General features: G+C 38.6%; 1 protein-coding gene and 1 non-coding gene across 3 annotated transcripts in view; one reads left to right on the forward strand and one right to left on the reverse strand.

Moving 5' to 3' along the window:
- The window catches only part of HPGDS (hematopoietic prostaglandin D synthase), a 106,319-nt gene that overhangs the window by 35,438 nt on the left and 44,738 nt on the right, over positions 1-26,143 (reverse strand). The window contains exon 1 of one of the 2 annotated variants that reach the window (XM_037140068.2): positions 1,665-1,752. The exons of the other annotated variant lie outside the window; for it this stretch is intronic. The gene's annotated coding sequence lies outside the window, so the exon portion shown is untranslated. Of the gene's footprint in view, positions 1-1,664; positions 1,753-26,143 lie in introns of those variants that run through there. 2 annotated transcript variants of the gene reach the window in all.
- LOC119045466 (small nucleolar RNA SNORA70) lies at positions 25,625-25,777 on the forward strand. Its single transcript, XR_005081790.2, has one exon. It is a non-coding gene; the product is annotated as a small nucleolar RNA SNORA70 (small nucleolar RNA).

Below are 26,143 nucleotides of genomic sequence, written 5' to 3' on the forward strand. Positions count from 1 at the left end.
AAGTAAGATTGTATTTATTTATTTTTAGAAAAAAGGGAAGGAGAAAGACAGGGAGAGAAACATCAATGTGTGGTTGCCTCTCACTCACTCCCTACTGGGGAGCTGGCCTGCAACCCAGGCATGTGCCCTGACTGGGAATGGAACCAGTGACCCTTTGGTTAGCATGGCAGAATTCAAACCACTGAGTCACACCAGCCAAGGCCTGTGAGTTTTAAGTATAAAATAGTTTAAATACTTGTGACTTAGCCAACAGATCTTTGTGAACATCTTAACCTGACTGGTGATAAATAGAACATAATGTTTGCACTCTCACTGTATAGACTAGAGTGTTTGGGAATACAACAGTGGGATTTGGACAGCGATCACATGAAATGTTATTGTCCTCACAAGAATTCCTTGCACATACTCACATTGAATAACAGTACTGTATAACCCACTAATGGTGGTAAAGAATGCTGATTTCCCTCATTCACAGTGTACTTGAGCATTTCCAGTTCAGTTCTGAAAAGTTGCCAAGTGGAGTTAAATTGTAGGAAAATAGAGAAATGTAAGAATTTTTAACTAAGTCATAGATTTCAATCAAACACCAGCTGTTTAATTTTGAATTAGCAAGGCAAGTTATCTAATTTTCTATCAAAGGCCAACTCAAAAGTCATTTAAAACAGTCACCTGACATTGAATCTAAAGCAAGGGGAATCATTGAAATATCTTTTGGGGGCTGTGAGTTCAAATTTCTGGCCTGAGGTAAATGCCTTAACTGATCTTCAAAAACAAATTATGATAGAATGAAATTTTTGGCAACTCATAGGGACACTTCAACAAAATGAGCCTTAAAGGGATACAAAATATTACAAATAAAATACCTGAAAAAAATTATTTTTGCTTGCCTTAAAGTGGCTCTTCTCTCGAGGAGATACTCAAGTCTCGTACAAGTGCAGAATCAGCATCTGTCTACCTCTGAGAGTAAACGCCCCTGTAAACCGTGTGCCCTAGGGGCCTCACTAGCTTCACTTGCCCCCTGCCCTTGGTGGTGAGGACTTACAACAAAGTTTTGGCCAAAATTTATTAAGCATTCACTATGTGCTAGTCACCATGCTAAGAATGTTCGACGTGTTAAGTCTTCAATTCTTCTCCACAGAGACACAGCAAAGTTGCCCACCCATGCCCATCTTCCCTCTTCCTTCCAATAATAATAATAATAATAATAATAATAATAATAATAATAAATACTCTTACACAGGATGACAGGGAAGAATAAAATTCCTAAACTTTAAAAAAAGGAAAGTGAAGAACTGTGGAATTCTTTATCGCTTCACATATTGAAAATATCACTTGAGAAAATGCCGGAACAATTCACAAACCCTGATTAAGACAGGATTTCCCCTCTGGTATTGACAGTATTTCCTATGTTAAAATCCACTTTAAGGATCTTTGAAAATCTCCTATACTTACATTTCTTTTAGAAATTATCATTTGATTTCAACTTTGCCACTAACATAGAGAGGTTCCAAATGAGGCAAGATCCAAGTGAAATGGTGGAAAAAAGTTGTAAGACAGTTGCTCAGTCACACACAGAATATGACAGTAATAAAAATAAAACCCTAAAGTGAGGAGTAAAGACAATCGCATGTCTTATCTTTAAAGAGGTCAATCATATCACTTACTTGTGCTGTGTCTCTGTGGAATCTCTAGTTTCTTCTATGCCCAGTATGTGACTGCAAGTAGTCAACTGCAAACTGACTACTTATATGATGAGTAACTGATAGTCACAAGCCAATGAGAGAAGAGGCAACTTACTTTCACCTAAGTCTCTTTCATTTCTTAGATGCAATATCTCTGCCAAACAGTTCAAGCCTGCAAAGACTTCTGGTTATTCTTGGAATTTTATAGGATCTCTATGTATACCTAACCTGACATATTTGCATACAGTTGGTAAAGTCAAATTCAGTGGTGTGCTGTGTGTCTATTGCTACATGTCCATTTATTTTTAAGGTCTCGAGCATGGGCTTCTGGAGAATGAGGAAGTGTCAGTACAAGTAAACCCTCTTGACAGACATGCACACGGCTTGCTTCCTCACTTCACTAGGTCTTTTTGGAGAATCCTGGGCTCACCTCCTCTTCACCAGAACCCTCCTCCTACAGTCTTATCCTTTACTTACTATATGTTTATTCCTCACAGTGTCTGACAACCAGTGTTTGTCTGCCCCAATACGGGGTAACCTTCATAAAGGCAGGCATTCCATTGTTTAGTTTACTATTGTGGACTCCAAATCAAGAGGCATGCAGGTCACATGGCTGGCACTGGTATATATTTAATAAATGACTGTTCTCAATTTATATTCCCCCACAATTCATATTTTTACAGGGACTCTTTAAATGATCAGTGCTGCTACTGTTTTTTATTTACACTCACTTCTTAGAAGAGCCATAGTGTTTAAAGTAAACCTGGAGTGGAATATTCAAATATACCTGTTGACAATCTTTCTACAGGTTAAATAAATGTGTGGTTTAAAAAATACTTTTTTATTCCTTAGTGCAGAAATTAATTCCAGTTATACTATTAGGACAGGTCAGTGAAAAGATGCAATAAAACAGCCACCTGTGCATTATTGGACTTGTAGATTATCCATGAAACGTGTGAATGACAGGTTAGTTTTCAACTTCCAGAAAACTCTACTCATAGGCAGCAATAGTAACTGATCAGTCATGTAACATTTTCTATTTCTAAGCACTTTACACTTTGAAAAATGTGTTTACAGCCATTTATTATAAACATTAAGACATGGAAATAAATATAAATATTAGCCCATACAAAGTTGAACTACAAAGACATAATTATAGCCCCTTGCCTGACAAACAGGTAGGCGAAAATCAAAATCAAGTACAAATGGAATGGGAGGGAGCTATACTATCTTTCACTGAGTTTTAACTTACATTAAAAAATAATCTTTTGCCCTCACTTGAATCATGTTCAATTCCCACTTTTTAGATGAGGAAACAGAGATATGGAGAAATTAGGTAAGTAGCCCAGGAATTTTGGATGGAAAAGCTGGTGCACTCAGAGCATTGGCTGGCAGGCACTTACTGCTTCATAAGTATTGGTGGTTATTGCTTATTTTTTAATAATGGAAACATAAATATAATATTTTTAAAAGTAGTTCACGTGTTATTTCCTCTTTATTTATGTATTTTGGTAAAGGGGAAGTGTTCAAACAAACCCACTTGTACTTGGTTTGGCTGCTCTGCTGATGGAGAAAGAAGGAAGTCTCCAGGAGAAGCCCACAAAATGTTCTTTACTCAGCCGCACTGTGTCTTTTTCACAATCAGTGATTCGAGAATCTAAAACTAAAGCATTTAAACCCAGGAGGAGGAAGCAGAAAATGAAGAATGTTTTCTTTTCTGCTTCTATCTCATTTGGATAATTGAAATGTATCTGCAAGTGTTTAGTGTTGTTGCTTTCCCAGATTTAGTTAGTTAGTTAGTTAGTTAGTTAGTTAGTTAGTTAGTTAGTTATAGTGAGTTTTGAAAATAGGATTTGGGGGGGGGTCTAAGATCCAAACTGAACAAATTTGAATTTTTGAGGAAGAACACATCAGAGACTGAGTGCCAAAGAGGCCAATTCTCCAAATATATTGTGAAATTAACAACGTACAAGTGAGCTTTTCTGAATTTGATGGGGACAGTTATTGTTTGGGAATCTCTTTCTTTTTTTTTCTGCAAGATTTTTTGTTTTAAATTTACTATTGTTCAGTTACAGTTGTCCCTCCTTTTTCATCATTGCTCTCCTCTACCCTGTCCCCACCTACTCCCACAGTCAATCCACCCCTCATTGTCCAAGCCCATGAATCCTCCATTCATGTTCCTTTGCTCGCCCCTTCCGCTTCTTTTTCCTATTATACTCCCCCCATTCCCTCTGGTCACTGTCAGTTTGCTCTTTATTTCCACATCTCTGGTTCTATTTTGCTCATTTGTTTGTTTTGTTGATTGGGTTCCTCTTATAGGTGAGGTTATATGGTATTTGTCTTTCACTGCTTGGCTTACTTCATTTAGTATAATGCTCTCCATTTCCATCCAAGCTGTCGCAAAGAGTAGGAGTTCTTTCTTTCTGCTGTGTAGTATTTCATTGTGTAAATGTACCAGTTTTTTGATCCATTCATTTACTGATGGGCACTTGGGCTGTTTCCAACTCTTGGCTACTGTAAATAGTGTTGCTATGATCATTGGGGTGCACAGGTTTTGTTGAATTGGTGACTCAGGATTCCTAGGGTATAATCCAGCAGTGGGATCACTTGGTCAAAAGGCAGGTCTATGTTTATTTATTTATTTTTTAAATTATTTATTTATTTTTATTGATTATGCCATTACAGTTGTTCTGTTCCCCCTTCATTCCCCTCCACCCTAACCCCCCATCCCAACCATAACCTCCCTTTAGTTTATGACCATGTGTCTCAAGTTCTTTAGATTCTGTATTTCCCATACTATTCTGGCCCCCCTATCTATTTTCTATCTACTGTCTATGCTACTTATTTTCTGTACCTTCTCCCCCCTTCTCCTCCTCCCACTCCCCTGTTGCTAACCCTCCTTGACATCTTCATTTCTATGGTTCTGCTCCTGATCTAGCTGTCCTTTTAGTTTGCTTTTATTTTAGGTGTGGTTGTTAATAACTGTGAGTTTGCTGTCCTTTCACTGTTCATGTTTTTTTAATTTCTTTTTCTTAGATAAGTCCCTTTAGCATTTCATATAGTAAGGGCTTGGTGATGATGAACTCCTTGAATCTGATCTTATCTGAGAAGCACTTTATCTGTCCTTCCATTCTAAATGAAAGTTTTGCTGGATAGAGTAATCTTGGTTGTAGGTCTTTGGATTTCATGACTTGGAACACCTCTTTCCAGCCCCTTCTTGCCTGTAAGGTCTCTTTTGAGAAGTCCTCTGACAGTCTGATGGGAACTCCTTTGTAGGTGACTGTCCCCTTAGCTCTTGCTGCTTCTAGGATTCTCTCCTTCATTTTAATCTTGGCTAATATAATGATGATGTGCCTTGGTGTGTTTCTTCTTGGGTCCAACTTCTTTGGGACTCTCTGAGCTTCCTGGACTTCCTGGAAGTCTATTTCCTTTGCCAGATTGGGGAAGTTCTCCTTTATTATTTGTTCAAATAAGTTTTCCACTGGTGGCTGTTCCTTTCCCCCTTCTGGTACCCCTATAATTTGGATGTTGGAGCGTTTAAAGATGTCCTGGAGGTTCCTAAGCCTCTCCTCATTTTTTTGAATTCTTGCTTCTTCACTCTTTTCTGTTTGGCCATTATTTGCTTTCTTCTGGTCCACTCCATTGATTTGAGACCCAGTTTTCTTTTCATCGCTATTGATTTTCTGTGTAATTCCATTCATTTCAATTAGTTTTACCTTCATATTATATCTAATTTGTGGCTATAATCAACCAGTTCTGTGGGGATCCTGATGACCAGTGTTTTAAACTGTGCGTCTGAGAGTTTTGCTATTTCTTCATCGCTTAGATTTATAGGCTCTGGGGCTTTGAGATCTTCTTGAGCCATTTTTGTTCTGTTCACGCCTGTTAAGTACGAGCAGGGGAGCCTTGGACTCCCAGGTCGCTGGGTTGTGAAGCGTCAGAAATGATGTGGGGACATGGGGGCGTGGTCAGAGCGGGGAAATGGCGGCCCCCTCTGCTGTTTCTTGCCACTGGGTGAGGAGCAGAGCCTTAGGTGGTTCACCAGGGCAGGGCCACTTAGGGCGCTGGGTTATGACGCTGTATGTGGAGGCGGGGTCAGAGCGGGGAAATGGCGGCGCCCTCTGCTGCCGCTCACCGCTGGGGCCTGCTGGGTCCCGTCCAATCGCCCACTTCCTCGATTGTCTATCCACGTACAGATGCGAGACCACAGTCAACCCGCAGCCCTGCTCCCTTGCTGTTTCCCCGCGGTCGCTCACTGAGTTGCCCACCAGGTCCAACCCTGCGCCTGGATTCTGCGTGCCTGAGTCCGTCTGACGGATTTTTCCTGTGCAACCCAGCTCCTCCAGCTGCTGTTTTCACCCCTCTTACCGGTCAGGCTGAAGAATTTGTTGTTATCAGACTTCCAAAAAGTTCAATTTTCTGTGTTCTGACTATGTTTTCTGTTGCTAATATTTAGTTGTCTCTAAACTTGGTTGTGTGAGGAAGCATGGCGTCTCCACCTATGCCTCCCCATCTTGGCGGAAGTCCCCATGTTTATTTTTTTGATGGAATTCCATAATGCTTTCCACAGTGGCTGCATCAGTCTGCATTCCCACCAATAGTGCACTAGGGTTCCCTTTTTTCCTCAGCCTCACCAACACTTGTTGTTTGTTGATTTCCTAATGATGGCCATTCTGACTGGTGTGAAATGGTATCTCACTGAGGTTTTCATTTGCACCTCTCTAATGGCTAGAGATGTTGAGCACTTTTTCATGTGTCTATGGACCCCCTGTATGTCCTCTTTGGAGAAGTGTCTGTTCAAGTCCTTTGCCCAACTTTTAATTGGATTGCTTGTCTTCCTGGTGTGGAGTCATGTGAGTTCCTTATGTATTTTGGAGATCATATCCTTTCTGAGGTATCATTGGCAAATATATTTTCCTATATGGTTGGTTCCCTTTTCATTTGGTTGATGTTTTAGTTGGCCACACAAAAGCTTTTTAGTTTGGTATGGTCCCACTTGTGTATTCTTTCCATTATATCCCTTGCCATAGAAAAGGTATCAGTGAAAATAGTGCTGCATGAGATATCTGAAATTTTCTGGCCTTTGTTTTCCTCTAGGACTTTTATGGTGTCACAACATATATTTAAGTCTTTTCTTCATCTTGAGTTTATTTTGGTGTATGATATAAGTTGATGGTCTAGTTTCATTTTTTTGCATGTACCTGTCCAGATCTCCCAACACCATTTATCAAAGTGGCTATTTTTACTCCATTTTATGTTCCTGCCCTCTTTGTCAAATACTAACTGATTAGCTTTATTCTATTCAATTGGTCTGTGTGTCTATTCTTATGCCAGTACTAGACTGTTTTGATTGCAGTGTCCTCGTAATATAGTTTTAATATCAGGTATTGTGATCTCTCCTACTTTGTTCTTCTTTCTCAAAATTGCCTGAAATATTTTTTCTTTATCTGTGGAATGTCATTGGTATTTTAATAGGAATTTCATTGAATATATAAATTGCTTTGGGTTGTATAGACATTTTGATGGTGTTAATTCTACCAATCCATGAACGTGGTATATGCTTCCATTTATTTGTGTCTTCCCTAATTGTTTTTGTCAGTATTGTGTAGTTTTCTGAGTATAGGTCTTTTACTTCCTTGGTTAAGTTTATTCCTATGTGTGTTATTTTCCTTATTGTCATAGTAAATGGGGTTTTCCCCTAATTTCTGTTTATGATATTTGATTGTTGATATACAAAAATGCCCTCAGTTTCTGAATGTTGACTTTGATTCCTGCCATTTTGCCACATGTATTAGGTTGAGTAGTTTTTTTGGGGAGTCAGTAGGGTTTTCTATGTACACTATTATGTCAACTGTAAACAATGACAGTTTTACTTCCTTCTTTCCAATTTGGATGGCTTTTATATCTTTTTCTTGTCTGATTGCCGTGGCTAGGACTTCCAGTATTATATTGAATGGAGGTGGTGAAAGGGGACCTTCTTGTCTTGCTCCTGATCTTAAGGGGAAAGTTTTAAAAATTTTCCCATTGACTAAGATGTTGACTGTAGGTTTCTCATTTATGGCTTTTATTATGTTGAGGTATGCACCTTCTACTCCCACTTTGCCGAGTGTTTTTATCATAAATGGGTGCTGTACCTTATCAAATGCTTTTTCCATGTGTATTGATATGATCATATGATTTTTATATTTCCTTTTGTTTTATGTGATGCATTATGATTATTGATTTGTGAATATTGTACCATCCTTGCAACCTTGGGATTCATCCCACTTGATTATGTTGTATGTTCTTTTTAATATATTGCTGGATACAGTTTGCCAGTATTTTGTTAAGGATTTTAGCATGTGTTCATCAGAGATATTGGCCTGTAGTTTTCTTTCTTTGTTGTGTCTTTACCTGGTTTTAGAATTAGGATTAACTGGCCTCATAAAAAGAGTTTGGAAGTCTTCCCTCTTCTTGAGTTTTTTGGAATAGTTTGAGAAGGATAGGAGTTATCTCTTCCTTAAATATTTGGTAAAATTTTTCTGTGAATCAGTCAGGCCCAGGACTTTTGTGCACCAGGATTTTTTTGATTACTGCCCCAGTTTCACTGACTGTTATTGGTCTATTCAGGTTTTCTGCTTCTTATTGACTCAGTTTTGGAGAATAAAATGTTTCTAAAAATTTGTCCATTTTGCCCTGGTTTTCAAATTTCTTGGCATATAGTTGTTTGTAGTAATTTCTTATGATCTTTTGTATTTCTATGGTTTCAGTCATTATTTGACCTCTTTCATTTCTGATTTTATCTATTTGGGTCCTCTCCTTTTTTTTCGTAATGAGTCTAGTTCAAAGCTCATCAATTCTGTTTATATTTTCAAAGAATCAGCTCCTGAATTTATTGATACTTTGGACTGTTCTTTTAGTCTCTATTGTGGGGGGGAGTGGCTCCACCCACAGGGCCTCCCCATCTGCCACAGATGACAATAAGTCTACCAAGACATGATTTGCTTGGCGAGGAAAGTTTGGCAATCTCTCAAATGAGAAGGACCAGGAACCCGTTACTCAGTGGTCTTTTATTGGGTTTAATTTGCATAGGAATACAGGATGTATACATAAAGCTCATCAATCATTGTCAGACAGTAATAATTAAACAATAGAAACATTCAAAGAACTATGAGGGCTTATTCTGAGTCAAGGTCAGATAGTTAAAGGGCCATAAAACTTTGGGGAACAAACTCACTTCATGCTTAAACCCTTATCATTTAAATTGAGGGTATATTAGCAAAGTAGGTTTCATAGAATTTTATGCATTCTTTCTTGGGCCTGATAGCCCTATGGAACTTACCCTTTCCAGCACAGGGTGGCACCCACCTCCAGCATTGTTTCAGGCTTAAGTCAGGTAGGGGAAGTAAGGCAGCCAAGAGATTAGGAGACTTCTTGCAGACAGAATGAGGACTCAGGCTATGCCAAAGCTGAAGGGTGAGGGTCCACCACCTCCTTTCTCCATAGCTCCCCAAGTCTTTCCCTGAGGGCCTCATCACGACCTTGCCTGTCTTAGGTCATCCCTCCCTTGAAAATCTTACCTGTCATTGGCTAACTGGTCATGTACTGGGGGCCAGGCAGGGTGAAGTAAATTGGACAGAGGCAGTGCTCCTGCCAGGAGATAAGCTTTGTCTCCTAAGTGGTTTATGGTCCCATGGTCTTTTTACTCAGCCTTAGCCATGAGGGGTTACAGTTTCTGAAACCAGGTAGGGAAGTTCCCAACACTCTATGTCATCTTATTCTGCTCTGATCTTGGCTATTTCCTTCCTTCTAATCACTCTGGGTTTTGTTTGTTGTTGTTCTTCTAGTTTTTGTAGATGTAGGGTTAGGCTGTTTGTCTGAATTTTTTCTATCTTCTTTAGGTAGGACCCATGTTGCTATGAACTTCCCTCCCAGCACTGCCTTTGCTGTGTCCCATAGATTTTGGGTTGTTGTGTGTTCATTCTCATTTGTTTCCAGAAACTTTTTGATTTCTTCCCTGTGTACCCATTCATTATTTAATAACATGCTATACAGTCTTCATGTGTTTGACTGTTGTTGAATTTTTTCCTTAAAGTTGGCTTCTAGTTTCAAGGCATTGTGATCTGAGAAAATGCTTGGTATGATTTAAATTTTCTTAAATTTGTTGAGGCTTGGTTTGTGCCCTATTACATGTTCTATCTTTAAAAATATTCCATGCACATTTGAAAAAATGTGTATTTTGCTTCTCTGGGGTGAATGGTTCTGTATATATCAGTTAAGCACATTTGATGTAGAGTGTCATTCAGTACCAAAGTATCCTTGTTGATTCTTTGTTTGGAAGATCAATTCATTGTTGACAGTGGGGTGTCAAAATCCCCTACTATACCTGTGTTGCTGTCTATATCTTTCTTGAGAAGTCCTTCAATATTTTCTTTATATATTTGGGTACCCCTGTGTTGGGTGCATATATATCTACAATGTTTATAGGTTCTTGTTGGATTCTACCCTTTAGAATGATAAAATAGCCTTTGCCTCTTTTTTTGGTGCTTATTTTGAAATCTGCTTTGTGTGATATTAGTATTGTTGCCCCAGTTTTTTATTCCTCTCCATTTGCATGGGATATTTTTTCCAAACCTTCACTATCAGTCTGTGTGTATCTTTTGTTCCAAGGTGGATCTCTTATAGGCAGTATACATGCAGGTCATGTTTTCTTATCTATTCAGCTATTCTGTGTCTCTTGATTGGAGCATTTAATTCATTTATATTTAATGTTACTACTGAAAGATACTTATTCATTGCCATTTTTCCTATTGTACCTGTGTTCCTCTCTCTCTAGCTCTATACCTTCATCTTCTTGAAGCAGTCCCTTTAGCATGTCTTGCAATGCTGGTTTGGTAACAGTGTATTGTTTTAACCTGCTTTAGTCTGTTTTTCCAGATTTCAATAGTGATAATACTATTTTTCTTAATTCAACCCTTCATATATTGTGAAGAATGATGCAGTAATTATCTGCAAAGTTGTGAGTAAATGTTTTTATGCCCAGCTCTTTGGCTATAAGAGGACTTACCCTAAGCAAATAATGGTAATATAAATAGCTAATATTTGTTAACTGCTTCCTGTGGGCCAGGCACTGAACAAAGTGCTTGCCGCAAAACAACATTACAAATGTTTGTGTATCCTTGAATGCAGTTGTGTAACTGACTAGGGAATGTCATGAAAGCATTTCTGGATATACATTCTCAAACATTTGAATCTTATTCATGAGATTTTGTTTTCAGTCTTTTGTCAAAAGTGGCAAAAAAAAGTTAACTTGTTTGTCAAGAGATTTCTCAGAATCAGTTACTGCTTCCTCTGTATCATTATGACATTCATGGTAGGAGAAATGACCATGCATTAAATCCACCTCGGCTTTTATTCTGTACTGTTACTCAGAAGAGTCTCATTTTCTTTTTCAACCTGAGTTCTTGGAAAACAAAAGGGTTGGCCTAGTTACCTCTGAATTACTTTCTGCTCTATTATTCAATGACATAATTACACCCCCACACCCCAACCCAGACATTGTCTTACATAAAAAATAAGTCCAAAGGCACACAGAGTTCTTTGTCTCCAAATCCAGCAACAAAGTCAAGATACTCAGATCAAGGGAAGGCCACTCTTTGTGATGATCCCAGGTCACAGCATGGACTTACATTTTATAGGCACTGAAGTAATGCGTACCAGAGTTCAGTTTAGAAGACTTTTGTGTGTGTGAGATTAAAGCATGTTCCTCAGAGTTATCAAGAAGGCTAGCAACCAAGGTGTATCTGTTAAAAAATTTGTGTGTTTGTATTTTATAAATATTTTGAAAATATATTAATCTGAAGAGGTGTGTTTTCCTCATGAAATCCAGAGTGAGAAGATTCTGGAGAATAAGAATGTATCAGAAACCTTCCAGGACTACAGGGGCCTAATGAGAGCAATCACTGATACTTGTGCTGATCCTTCACCTGGCACTCGATGCTTTAATTTTCCAAGTTCCCCAAATCAGCGAGCCGCAGCAGATCTAATAATTGAGAGTGGTAGATATTTGCATATATATGTAACTCTCTTTAGCCTGACAATACACATCAACTAAATTTCTGATATGAATTCTTTCTTGTAAGCAGACATTTTCATCATTTATTCTAGAAATTGATTTTGCATGCCTTCATATCAAACCTTTGGATTTCTGGGAGAATTCTTTCAGACTGGCCTGTAATGCCAAAAGAGGAAATTGCTTAGAACAAAGGAAACTTTGTTTCTGCTGACAGAGTAGCGTCTGCTGCACTGTGCCCCTAAGGAAAACAGAACTCTAGTGAGAAGAGAATTCTGAGAGAAGGCTACAGAAGTTAGATGAAGCTTCAGTTTTTACAGCACAGACTTACACAAGAATATTTTAAAATAATTTGTTTAAGAAAAGAAGAAGCAGTTTTCATTTATACCAGAGTAACAAAAAGATCCAGAAAATAATGAACAAATTTATGCTAAAAATATTTTTCTGGCCTCTGTGATACATTTTTGTTACATGAGTACTGTGTTTCTTCACAAGTCTGAGCCATATGGAGAGAAAATATCTGCTATTTCCAAAATTCTGGGACCTAATGCACGAAGGCTGGAAATGGCATTTCCTGGCAGTATGTATATTTTGTTGATGAAAACAGTTTCAGTAGTTCATGGGAAGCTACCGGCCTCATTTAGGATGAACCACCATCGTCTGGGTAAAAGACCTAAAATTGTCTGGGATTTGTCGTTTGTGAACCAAGTGAAAGATAATGTGTAAGTGTGATTCTGTAAAGGACTGAATGCTTCATCAGTACTCACATGGTTTCTATGGCCAACGAAACATATGTCAGTCAGACACCACGGTGCTGTGATCACAGCATTGTCATTAACTGTTAGCTAAGGTGGTTTTGCCATCTGCTCATTCCCTTCGTCCTCAAAATCCACTGATTTCCTCTCAAAGTTTTACATTCTTTCAAAGAGAGCAACTTGCCTTCATCAAGTACTTCTATTCAAGCAAGGAAAGAAAAGTATACACATCAATGAGTAATTAACACTGTTACAGAACAGACCCAGCAGGGGGTGAATGATATAGTATTACCAAAAGGACCCCCCTTTTTCTCCAGGTGCCCCCCAAGTAGCATCTGCTACACTGTGCCCATAAAAAAACAGAACTCTAGCGAGAGGAGAATTCTGAGAGAAGGCTACAGAAGTTAGATGAAGCTTCAGTCCTTCACAGCACAGACTTACACAATAATATTTTTAAAATAATTTATTTTTTATTATATCGGTTTGCTATACCTGCCACCAGAGCAAAGATATCTCTCAATGGCAGAGATTTGTGAAAAGAAAAGGAATTATTTATTTAAAAGCTGTACAGACTTAGAATAGGGACTGTCTTCATTAAAACACTAAAGTCCTTTATAATACCCACAGACTCACAGTCATTCCTTCTCCCTCTGCCCTAGTCTGGGGTACCGTGTATCTCTGGAAAAGAAGTAGAGTCCATGACTCAGGTTCCCAGCACCATCAGCTGTGTTGCTGCCATGATCTCCAGTTAATTCAAAGCCATGTGGCACCTTCTCATGGCCCACCAGTAAGAGTTGTTTCACCCCTCTTCTTCCAGGCAAGGTCTCTCCTTCTTTCTAAGCCACATGGCAAAAGGGAACACTCCAAAGCCATGGGGTCCTCACTCTGGCAAAGCCACGTGGTTCTCTCTCACATGGCTGCCATGCCTGGGTTTAAATCCTCAAGTGCCAATCTTCCTCTGCAGCCCCATTTCCAACTTCTCCTGCAATCAGTTACATCTGCCAGTTACACCTGCCAGTATTCCTGTATTCTTTCAGCTTTACTGGGCAGCCATAGCAAGTCTGGGCAGGCGTGGCCCCCACGGCTTGGAGCCAATCATCTCCAAATTCTCACACAGGTGCTGTAACCAGGGGGCGTTGCCTCCCAGTTACATCCTGGGTGGAGGTCACTTACACCCCCCTGGCTCAAAGCATGGCCACAGCTATTTAACATATCCATGAAACCAGTTAAAGGTTATAGATGTATTAAATGACCATTCCAGAGGTTAGCTGCAAAGCTGTTGCTATACAACCAGCTCCCAATGGCCCTGCTCCATGTGTCCCATCCCCCAGCTCAGACTGGTGGGGGTGAGGACATCATATATATATATTTCTAATATTTCCTGGACACCTTGAGTTCTGGACCCCATTACAAATCCCAGTTTGGGGCCCCCCTCTTGGCTGCACCCTGTTAAACATGAGATAATCACCCAGTTAACAGTCAGGCAAACAGCAGGTACTGAACACTGGCACCAGCCCTGCGAGAGGCCTCCTGTAACGATTGCTGCTCTGACATGTGCTTTTGGGGCTGGGTAGGAGCACTCGAAAAGAAAACTTTGTGAGGCAACTTTCAGGTCTCCATCACTAAGACAGACAGGTGAAAGTGTTCCCTTTCTGTAAAGGTTCCCCCTTGTATTGGTTCTGCTCTTTGTTAACAAGACCCAGTCCTCTCTAATTTGATGTGACACTTGGAAGGAGGATTTGCTAAACAACTGACAAGAATTTTGTGGTATATTTGGCACATATACTTCTTAGTATATTCTAATTAATGTATAGTTTGGTTTTTTAGTGGTTCATGAAATACTGAGTGACCTCATGCAATTTCCAAAGTGGGCAAACTAAGGAGTAGACCTTAGATTCCTGGAGATTTACTAACTGCCGACATTTTGTTAGGCCCCATTTGAAAATGCTGGCTTTCTTTTCTGCAAATAAATAGAAATTCATATGAAACTGTGTTACATTGCCTTAAACTTCATGTTAGTATGCTACTATGGCTTGTTAATGTTCAGAATCAATTCTTTGTCTTTTATTTTTTTGAGGTAGTGGTAATCCTACCTCGATTTAAAATCTCTCCCAGTTTCCTGTTGCAGAACAGCAGGGCAGAGGGGAGTGTGGTCCGAACAACGGCAGTCTTTCCAGTCACAGTTCAAGAAAGCAGGGTTGCCACGCACATGCGCTACCAAGATAAAGCTGCTGTTTGCAGTTCTTTTTTTTTTTAATTTTAGCAAATGTAAAGTCTTGCATTGTTTTTTTAAATCAAAGGCATCTTTTTTTTTTGTCAAAGTCAAAGGCATCTTTTAACACCCTTTGAACCTCAAAAAGTGAAGTTCTATCTTCAGCCAGTTGAGTGTTTAGTCTTAGTTCCCATTCTTTGGATCTTATTTATTAAGCCTTGTTTATAAATTCAAAGAATAAAGACAGCAAAATTCCTGAAAAATGTGCTTTAAAAATAAGTATTTAAGATTTTTCCTGCATTGTCTTAAGAATAATCTAAAGGAAATGTTCAAATTAAACGTATGGACTGGTTTCCAGAAACTGAAAAGTCACAATTTTCATACGTCCTTCACTTAACATTTTAAAAGTTGCTTTCTTTTTCTTATTATTCATATCTTGTTTAAATCCTATTGTTTAAATTTCCAAACTTTAAATTTCCAGATTTTCAAGTTGGTTAAGCATGACATACTAACAACACATAGTAACATCTCCAAGCCCCACTAAAAAGAGAGTAAAAGTTTCCAAAAGGTACCATCATCAAGAGAAGGAGCAGGCATCAAGAGTATAAGGAACATTTCAAAAAACACTTTGGCAAGTGGAGGAGTAGCACTCGATAGAACGCATACAGTCAAAGTTATGACCCAAGTTTTATAACTTGGGGGAGGAGGGCATACACCAAGGAGAAGCCACCCCAATTACCCTGAAGAACCCATGAGACACCAAGGCCCCAAGGCCCACGGAGTGTACTTGAGATGCAGCACCCAAAACAAGGGGAGTGGGTAACAGTCAGCAGGGAAATCACTGGACTCCAGTTGCCCAACCCCTTCTCTAACCCCACTGCAGACCAACCAACCCCTTAGTTTTTAAAAGAAAAGGAGAGGGGAGAACCTTAGGGAATCAGAGACCATGCAGAATATGAGCTACAAAATTGAGAATTCTAGTTATTGAATATTTTTCTTGTAAATATGTAGTTTTGGAAAATAATTTCCACAAAAAGTTAAATAAAGTGAGAAAAACAGTCACCTCAAAATATTGGGTATGCTTATTTCACAATAATGACAGTTGGGGGCTCTTAAGACACACAGCAAGTCCATAATGTGGATATTTTTGGACCCAGATGAAAAACGTAAGGCTTTGGAGTGATTAAGTAGCTTACCCAAGGTCGTACAGCTATTACTGATTCTAGTACTTAAATTCAGTTCTACTTCACAAAGATAACAGTTTACAAACACTCTGCACAGAGGGAAGTTGCTTTAGGATAGAAACAAACATGTTGTGGAACATTCTTTACAAGTTTAGGACTTCTAATTACTTCATTGTTTAATTAGATTGATGAACTTGAAGTATAATGGCTAGTATAAATACTTTCAAATGTACTTTTTTCCTAGAGCTGCAAATATACAAAATTAAATTTAGAAATACAGCTCTGACCAGATGGCTCAGTTGCTTGGAGCAACACCCTGTACACCAAAAGGTCGCAGGTTCAATTCCCTGGTCAGGGCACATACAAGAGGTAGTGATAGATGTTTCTCTCTTGCATTGGCATTTCTCTCTCTCTCTCACAAATTGTGAACATATCCTCTGGTGAGAATTAAAAAAAATTGAGAAATAAAAATTAAATTTAATAATGTTTGTCCAAAAAACCCCTCTCTCTCCCCCCTCAAAATAAATAAAATCTTAAAAAAAAAAATCCAAATAACTTTAAAAAAAAAAAAATAATGTTTGTCGATCTTACCAAGAGTTGCTTATCTTTTTTCCATTAGTCATTTCCTCTGAGACTGTTCTTCTCTGTGCCTCATGTGCTCTGAACTTACTGTCCCTTATGAAAGTTTTGCTCTGCCTAATAGTTGGGACCAAAGTATTTAGTATGATTTGTACCCATTGCAATATAAGCTTAATATTTTTTTGTATTTTTTACCAACCTTTGTCAGGGAGTCTAAATAGAAATTTGCATATTTGCATGTGAAAAGTTCCTATTTGCTCTACATGAACTTGGGCAGAGCCAACCCTCAGGAAAGCTGGGCTGAGGTTGGGGGGTGGTGTGAAGAATCGGTGGGTAAGTGGAGGCATGGATTTGTGTGAAGACGTAGAAGGAAAAACTTTACACCATATCTTTTGTCCCTCTGCCACATGCAGCATTTTTTAAGGCATGCTAAATATAATTTAAAAAGTATATCAAAAACAAAAGTATGGAGGGAAAAACCTGCACAGCAAAATGCTTTGTGAAGATAATAGGCAAGTGGGGGAGGGGTGCTGTTACCAGGTACAAGTAAGAGGATGTTGGGGTGGGAGGGGATGCTCATGAACATGTTTCGGCCTCCACAGCCTGTTAGCAGCACCTGGGAGCTGTTCCCCGACCTTCCTCCAGCATGCTTGTCCAATTGCCTCAAAATTATGAGCCTGGGTTCATCACTCCAGTTCACTTCTTACTGGGAATTGCATGAAAATACTGTGCATCGATTCTGCTGCACACATCTTTTTCTTCTACTTCAGATTCATAACGCCAACTAAATAAATTCCTGAAAAAGTGTGTTAGGTACTAAGGTTTACAATCTATGTAAAATGCCGAAAAATTTAACCTTTTAAAGCCCCACCATGAAATCCAGAAAGCATTTTTAAAATATTGCCTGATAACCTTTCTCTTTGTTTTTTCTACTTTATCTTTCTTTTCACATCTCATTTTCTCCTTCCTGTAGAGAGATATTTTAACATTTCACAGCAAAAACACATTTTCTCATTGCAGAAAAAATTCATCATACTGTTGGTGATAAATTTGTTACTTTATTGGTAAACATAATCTAGTATGTCACTGTGCAAAATTTGTGGTTATATATGACAGAAGGAAAAATCAACTTAGGCCTCTCTGCATGTAATAATAATGTTCAGGCAAAAGCAAGACAGCAAAGAACTTCAATTCATTTGGCCATCCCTCCCCCCACTATAGTAAATATTTTGTACATAAATCTTTGTATAACCTTTTTTAAAAAGTGTACTTTCCCATCATCTGATTTAGGACTTGGCTATGTGATTTCCTATGTCCAATGTAGTATTAGCAGATGTGACACAACCAGAGGCTTTAAGGATGCCTGCAGTTTGGATTTTTCTTTTGTACTCCTGTGCTTTGCCAAAGAAGAACATGCTGTAGCCAGTGGTCCCAGCATGAGAACATAGAAACCCTGAAGCAGAGCTAGCCCCATTGCCCTGCAGTCTACTTATGAATGAGGAAACTACGTGTGCTGTGAGCACCACTGAGAATTTGTCACGCGACAGTATGGCAGCAATAGCTGACTAACAGCATGGTGAGGGATTTCTCCAAATATTAATGTGATCCTGCCAGCTAATTACAAGGAAGGGAGAAATTTTAAAAACTAAAAGTAACATATAGAAAAATACTGCTCCTTTTTAAGGAAAGAGGTATCCTAGGAACATTTTGCCGATAAATATTTGCTAGGATTGGCAAGAGAAGTAAGAGATTCCAGCAAAGCAGCCAGTACAGCTAGAGTGTATAGGAAGGGTCAGAACAATCAATAACTCTTCAAGAAATATATAACATATACGTATGAGAGAGAGGGATAGGCAGAGAGAGAGAAAAATTGGCTCATGCAGTTTTGGGGGCTGCAGAGTCCAAAGACTGGTAGGCTGGCAAGGTGGAGACCAGGAAGATTCGATGCTGCAGATGAAGTCCAGAGGCCATGTGCTGGAAAATTTTCCTCAAATAAACTAGTATTTTTGTTCTATTCAGACTCTTTACTGGTTGGATGAACCCACCCATATTAAATAGGGTAATATGCTTTAATCAAAGACCACTGGTTTAAATGTTAATGTTATCCAAAACCATCCTTACAGAAGTAGTCGTAATAACGACTAGCAATAGCTAAGAACCCTGTGGCCCATCAAGTTGACAAATAAGATTAGCCATCACAGTCATTTTGCAATTAACATTAATCATAAGGAGAGAGATCCAAGATGGCAGAGGAGTAAATGGAAGCTACACTAATCTTCCAAGACCAATGTAGAATTACAACTAAATTGTAGAGAAATTATCTTGAATAACTAACTGAACACTAGCTGGAGAAAAGCCTTAGAACCAAGATCGACAGAGAAAGCCACTTTACAACAACGTGACTGGTAGGGAGTGCAGAGGAGATGCAAGAGGGCTGGCTGGAAACCCATGGGGGGCAATTGAAGTACCAAGGGATATTTCAGACACTGGGCCATTCCCCTGAGAAGTGTAGGGTCTAAACACAAAACTGGCTTCCCTAGCTCACAGCACCAAAGCTGGAAGGGAACCCAGATAACATCTAGTTGTCTACCAGAGAGACAGCTGGAGATGTAAAGAGCTTCGTAAAGGGCAAATGAACAAAATTTTGTTTTCAGCCACTGACCCTTGTATCCAGAAGAGGAGGGGGTGCAGAATGTACTAGAGACACATGAAAGCCTGCAGTTGGTGGCTCTGGGGAGAGAACTGAAGAAACAGCCACCAGTATCCCTGAGTCATTGCAGAGACTGCAGAAGCCATCTTTCTCAGGCAGAGCACTCCTCTCCAAGTGGCACAGCCTAAAGAAAAGAAAGAGTCCCACCCAAAGGAATTGCTCTGCTTCACTCTGTAGAGTTTAAGTTGGGCTGCTAAGTACAGCTTGATTAGTATAACAACTGATTACCAAGTAAGGCAGAAAACAACTTATTACCAAGTAAATATAACAACTGATTACCAATCACCAACTGATTACTAAGAAGCAGCCAAAATGGGAAGAAAAAGAAAGAGACCCCAAATGAAAGAAGAATAGAATTCTCCAAAAGAAGAACAGATGAAATGCAGGCAAGCAATTTACCATATAGAGAATTTTGAGTAATGATTATAAGGATTCACAACGGCATGAAAAAAGACATGGAAAGCATAAAAAAGGATCTGTCAGAAATAAAGAATGCAATATCCAAAGTAAATAATATACTGGAATGAATAAGTAGTAGGCTAGATGAAGCAGAGGATCATATCAGTGATTTGGACGGGATAGAAAAAAACACCCAGGCAGAGCATCAAGAAGAAAAAAGAATTTTTAAAACATGAGGAGAACTTATGAAACATTTTGAACAACATGAAGCACAACAACATCTGCATCATGGGAATACTAGAAGGAGAAGATAGTGAGCTAACGACCAATAACCTATTTGAAGAAATAATGACCCAAAATGTTCCTAATCTGGTGAAGGAGAAAGAATCACAAGTCCAGGAAGCTCAGAGAGTCCCAAACAAGTTGGATCCTAAGAAGCCCACACTGAGACTCATCATAATTAAAATGACAAGGCTTAAAAACAAGGAGAGAATTCTAACACCTGCAAAAGAAAAGCAGGTAGTTACTTACAAGGGAGCATAAATTACACTGTTATATGATTACTCATCAAAAACAGTTCAGGCCAAAAGGGAGTGTTATGAAATATTCAAGGTGACAAAAAGCAAGGACATACAACCAAGGCTACTTTAACCAGCAAAGTTATCATTTAAAATTGAAGGACAAATAAGGAGCCTTCCAGACAAGAAAAAGCTAAAGGAGTTTGTTAACACCAAACCAGCACTGCAACAAATTTAAAGGGCTTGGTTTAAGAAGAAGAAAAACAAAGATAAAGGAAAAAAGAAGAAAATAGTCTAACAACAAAATGGCACTGCATACATGTCTATCAATAATAACCTTAAATGTAAATGGTTTAAATACTCTACCCAAAATCACAGAGTAGCTGAATGGGAAAGAAAACTAAGCCCATGTGTGTGCTGCCTCAAAGACACCCATCACAGATTGAAAAGTACGCACAGGCTAAAAGTAAAGGGATAGAAAAAGATATTTCATGCAAATGGAAAAGAAAAAAAGCTGGGGTAGCAGTGCTTATATCTGTCAAAATGGACTTTAAAACCAAATGCTTCAGTAAGAGACAAAGAAAGACACTACATAATGATAAAGGGAACAATCCAACAAGAGGGTATAACCCTAGCAAACATTTATGTATCCAACATAGGAGCACCTAAATATGTAAAGCAAATCTTGATGAACATAAAGGAAGAGATAGACAGAAATACACTCATAGTAGAGGGTTTTAACACCCCATTGACTTCAATGGATAGATCTTCCTGACAGAAAATCAACAAGGAGACTATGGCCTTAAATGACACACTAGATCAAGTGATTTAAGTGATATCTTCAAAGCATTTTACCCCAAAGCAGCAGAATATACATACTTCTCAAGTGCACATGGAATGTCTTCTAGGATAAACCACATGTTAGGACACCAAATGAGTCTCAGTAAATTTAAGAAGATTGAAATTATATCAAGTATCTTCTCTGACCACAATGCAAAGAAACTAGAAATTGATCACAAGAACACTAAATCCATGCAAAGACACGGAAGCTAAATAACATGTTATTAAACAAAGAATGGGTCAACCACAAGATCAGGGAAGAAATCAAAAGATACCTTGAAACTAATGGAAATGAGGATTCATTAATCCAAAATGTGTGGGACACAGAGAAAGCAATCCTAAGAAGGAAATTCATAGCATTACAGGCCTGTCTCAAAAACAAGAAATAGCTCAAACAAACAATCTAACTTTACACTTAAAGGCACTTGAAAAGTAAAAACAAACAAAGCACAAAGTGAGTAGAAGAAAGGAAATAATTAAGATTGGAGCAGAAATAAATGAAATGCAATCTTAAAAAAGGGATACAAAATGTCAATGTATCCTAGAGCTAGATCTTTGAAAGATAAATATCTACAAACCTTTAACCAGACTCATCAAGGAGAAAAAGTAAGGACCTAAATAAATAAAATCAGAAATAGGGGAGAAATTACAACTGATACTACAGAAATAGAAAGGATTGCAAGAAAACATGAACAGCTATTGCCAGCAGACTGCACAACCTGGATGAAATGGTAAATTCCTAGAAACATACAGTCTTCCAAAACCAAATCAGGAAGAATCAGAGAATTTGAAAAGACAGGTTATATCTAGTGAAATTCAAGCAATAATTAAAAAGCTTCCAAAAGCCCTGGTCTGAATGGCTTCACAGGTGAATTTCACTGAACATTCTGAGAAGAACTAACACCTCTCCTTCTCCAACTATTTCACAAAATTCAACATAGGGAAAGGCTGCCAAACTCATTTTATGAGGACAGCATTATCCTATTTCCAAAACCACATAAGACACTACAAAGAAAAAAACTATAGGCCAATATCCCTGATAAACGTAGATACTAAAATCCTCAACAAAATATTAGCAAACCAAATACAGCAATGCATCAAAAAGATCAGAAACTGTGATCAACTGGGATTTATTCCAGGAATGAAAGCCTGGTACAACATTTGCAAATCAATAAATATGATTCACCAAATAAACAAAAAGAAGGATAAAAAACACATGATCGCATTAATAGATGCAGGAAAAGCATTAGGTAAAATCCAACACTAATTTATGATAAAAACTCTCAACAAAGTGGGAATAGGGGGAACATACCTCACACAATAAAGGTATATATGACAACCCCAGTGCCAGCATCATACTCAATGGCAAAAACTACAAGCATTTTTCTTAAAATCAAGAATAAAACTGAAATGTTCACTTTCACCTCTCTTATTCAACATAGTACTGGAACTCCTAGCCGCAGCACTCAGACAAGAAGAAGAAATAAAAGGCATCCAAATTGAAAATGAAGTAGTAAAACTGTCTTTACAGTTGATATATGGTACACTGAGAACCCTAAAGATTCTACCACAAACTGCTAGAACTGATAAATGTGTTTAGCAAGGTAGCAGTATACAAAAGTAATATCCAGAAATCAGCTGCATTTTTATAAACCAATAACAAACTAATAGAAAGATAAATTAAGAAAACAATCCATTCACAATTGTTTCAAAGAATAAAATACTTGGAATAATCCTGACCAAGAAAATAAAAGACCTATACTCAGAAAACTATACAACACTGAAGAAAGAAATTAAGGAAGACACAAATAAATGGAAACATATATCATGTTCATGGATGGGTAGAATTAACATCATCAAAATGTCCATACTACCCAAAAGCAACTTACAGATTCAGTGCAATTCCTCTCAAGATTCCAATAACATATTTCACAGAACTAGAACAAATGTTTCAAAAATTTATATGGAACCACAAAAAGACCAGCATAGCACAACAACCCTGACAAAAAGAAGAGAGCTGGAGCAATCACACTGCCTAATATCAAAGTATACTACAAGTGTACTACAAGTAGTAATCAAAATAGCATTGTATTGGTATAAAAACAGACACATAGATAAATGGAACAGATTAGAGAGCCCAGAGATAAAATGACACCTTTGTTGTCCATTAATATTCAATAGAGAAAACAAGCATGTAAAATAGGCTGAAGAAGATTTATTCAATAAATGATGTTGAAAAAATTGAACAGATGCTTGCATAAAAATGAAACTAGATCATCTTCTTACACGACATGCAAGAATAAATTCAAAATAGATTGAAGACTTTAATCTTAGACCTCAAACCATAAAAATCATAGAAGAAAACACAGGCAGCAAAATCTTGGAATTGCTCATAGCAATATTTTATGGGATATATTTACCTAAACAAGGGAAAAAAAGAAAATAAATAAAGAAATGGGATTACTTCAAACCAAAAATTTTTTGCCCAGCAAAAAAAAAAAAATCAAGAAAATAAAAAGACAATCCACAGAATAGGAGAACATATTCTCTGATACATCTGATAAAGGCTTAATATCCAAAATTTATAAAGTACTTACAAAACTCAACTCCAGGAAATTTGACTTCTGGCCAAGATGAAGGTGTAGGTGGAAATACTGTGCTTCCTTGCACAACCAAAATTAAGGACAACAAAGATTTAGAAACAAAAACACAACCAGAACAGACAGAAAAGTGAACTGTAGGGAAGTACAACAACCATTCAACCAGATGGGTAAGAGGGGTGGAGTCGATGGCTGGGGCAGGGGTGACAGCAGAAAAAGGTGGTGGCTGGCAGACCTGGGAATGCAGGTGGCACAGGGCTGACCTCGGTCACACATGCACACACAGATAAACTAAGCAAAAACAGGCAGTGAGACAGACCTCGCAACCCAGGGCTCCAGCTCTGGGAAATAAAGCCTAAAAGCACCAATTGAAAAGGTGCCTGGAGAGACTCCCAGCCTCACAGGAGAATTCAGTGGAGAGACCCACAGAGTCCTAGAATGTACACAAGCCCACCCACCCAGGAACCAGCACTAGAAGGGCCCAAATTGCTTGTGGAAAGTGGCAGAGGGAAGTGAAATATGAGAGAGAGCAGAACAACCACCATTGTGCCTTCTCTGACCCTGCCCCCACATACACATCACAAGCCAGCCACTGGGTTGCCCTGCCCTGGTGAACATCTAAGGTTCCGCTCCTCATACATAACAGGTGCGACCAGACCAAAACATTATGGCTCAAGAAGAACAGCTCAAAGCCCCAGAGTCAATACTTCTAAGTGACCAAGAGATAGCCGACCTATGAGATGCACAGTTCAAAACACTGGTGATCAGGATGCTCACAGAACTGGTTGATTTTAGTCACAAATTAGTTGAAAAAATGAAGGCTAAACTTGTTGAAATGAAGGGAAATGCACAGGAAACCAAGTGTTAGAAAGGAAACTGGGACTCAAATCAAGGGAGTGGACCAGAAGGAAGAAAAGAATGGCCAAACAGAAAAGAATAAAGAAACAAGAATTCAAAAAATGAGGAGAGGCTTAGGAACCTCCAGCACATCTTTAAATGTTCCAACATCCAAATTATAGGGGTAACAGAAGAGGACGAGCAACAAGTGAAAAGCTTATTCGAACAAATAATAAAGGAGAACTTCCCCATTCTGGCAAAGGAAATAGACTTCCAGGAAATCCAGGAAGCTCAGAGAGTCCCAAAGAAGTTGGACCCAAGAAGGAACACACCAAGGCACATCATCATTAAATTAGCCAAGATTAAAATGAAGAAGAGAATCCTAGAAGCAGCAAGACATAAGGAGAAAGTCACCTACAAAGGAGCTCCCATCAGACTGTCAGAGGATTTCTCAAAAGAGACCTTACAGGCAAGAAGGGGCTGGAAAGAAGTATTCCAAGTCATGAAATCCAAGGACCTACATCCAAGATTGCTCTATCCAGCAAAGCTTTCATTTAGAATGGAAGGGCAGATAAAGCACTTCTTAGATAAGGTCTAGTTCAAGAAGTTCATCATCATCAAGCCCTTATTATATGAAATGTTAAAGGGACTTATCTAAGAAAAAGAAGATAAAAAAGATGAACAGTGAAAAGACAGCAAACTCACAGTTATTAACAACCACACCTAAAACCAAAGCAAACTAAGAGGACAGCTAGATCAGGAGCAAACCATAGAAATGAAGGTCACATGGAGGGTTAGCAACAGGGGAGTGGGAGAAGGAGAAGTGGGGAGAAGGTACAGAGAATAACTAGCATAGACTGTAGGTAGAAAATAGGGGGGAGGGCAAAAATAGTAGGGGAAATATAGAATCTAAAGAATTTGTGACACATGGACAGAAACTAAAGGAGGGGGAGATGTGGGAGAGGGGGTGTGCAGGGTGGAGGGGAATGAGGGGGCAAATGGGACAAGTGTAATGGCATAATCAATAAACTATATTAAAAAGAAAAAAGCAAATATCAGAAATCGAGGGCATTCTTGTGCACTGACAATAAAATATCAGAAACAGAAATTAGAAAAAAATCTCCATTTGCTAAAATAAATAAGTAAACATAAATAAATAAATAAATAAATAAACAAATAACAAGTGCTGGCGAGTATACGGAGAAAAGGGAACTCTAATGCACTTTTGGTGAGAATGCAAATTGGTGCAGAAAATCATTGCAGAAAATAGTAGGTGGGGTCCTTAAAAATTTAAAATACTCTTTTACCTATGGGAACCTGGTGTGCAATGACTGCAAAACACTAGCACCCTTGGTAGTATATATGGTCTATTGCTAGCATGGTTTGCTTTAAGGTACATTGGATGTGGCCCTTTCTGGTGGAGGCTCATGTCTGACCTCATGCTGTCCTCAGTCTAGGCTACAGACAGGTATGTGGGGTGCCTTTGGAAAGCCCCAGGGCACAGTGACCAGCATCTACATTGGCCAAACCATTATGTCCACCCCACCAAGCTGCAAAACAAGTAGCATGTGACAAAGGTCTTGTGCAGAGCCAAGTTCAAGTTCCCTGGCCTCCAGAAGATCCATATCTTGAAGAGGTGAGCTTTACTAAGTTTAATGAGGACAAGTTTGAAGACAGAGAGGCTGAAAAGTGGCTCATACCAGATGGCTGTGGGGTCATATACATCTCAAGTTATGCTCCCCTGGAAAAATCGTGGGCTCTGAACTCATGAGAGTC

Source organism: Artibeus jamaicensis, unplaced genomic scaffold, assembly GCF_021234435.1.
Source record: "Artibeus jamaicensis isolate MK-2021 breed Jamaican fruit bat unplaced genomic scaffold, CSHL_Jam_final contig_452, whole genome shotgun sequence".
NCBI lineage: Eukaryota > Metazoa > Chordata > Mammalia > Chiroptera > Phyllostomidae > Artibeus > Artibeus jamaicensis.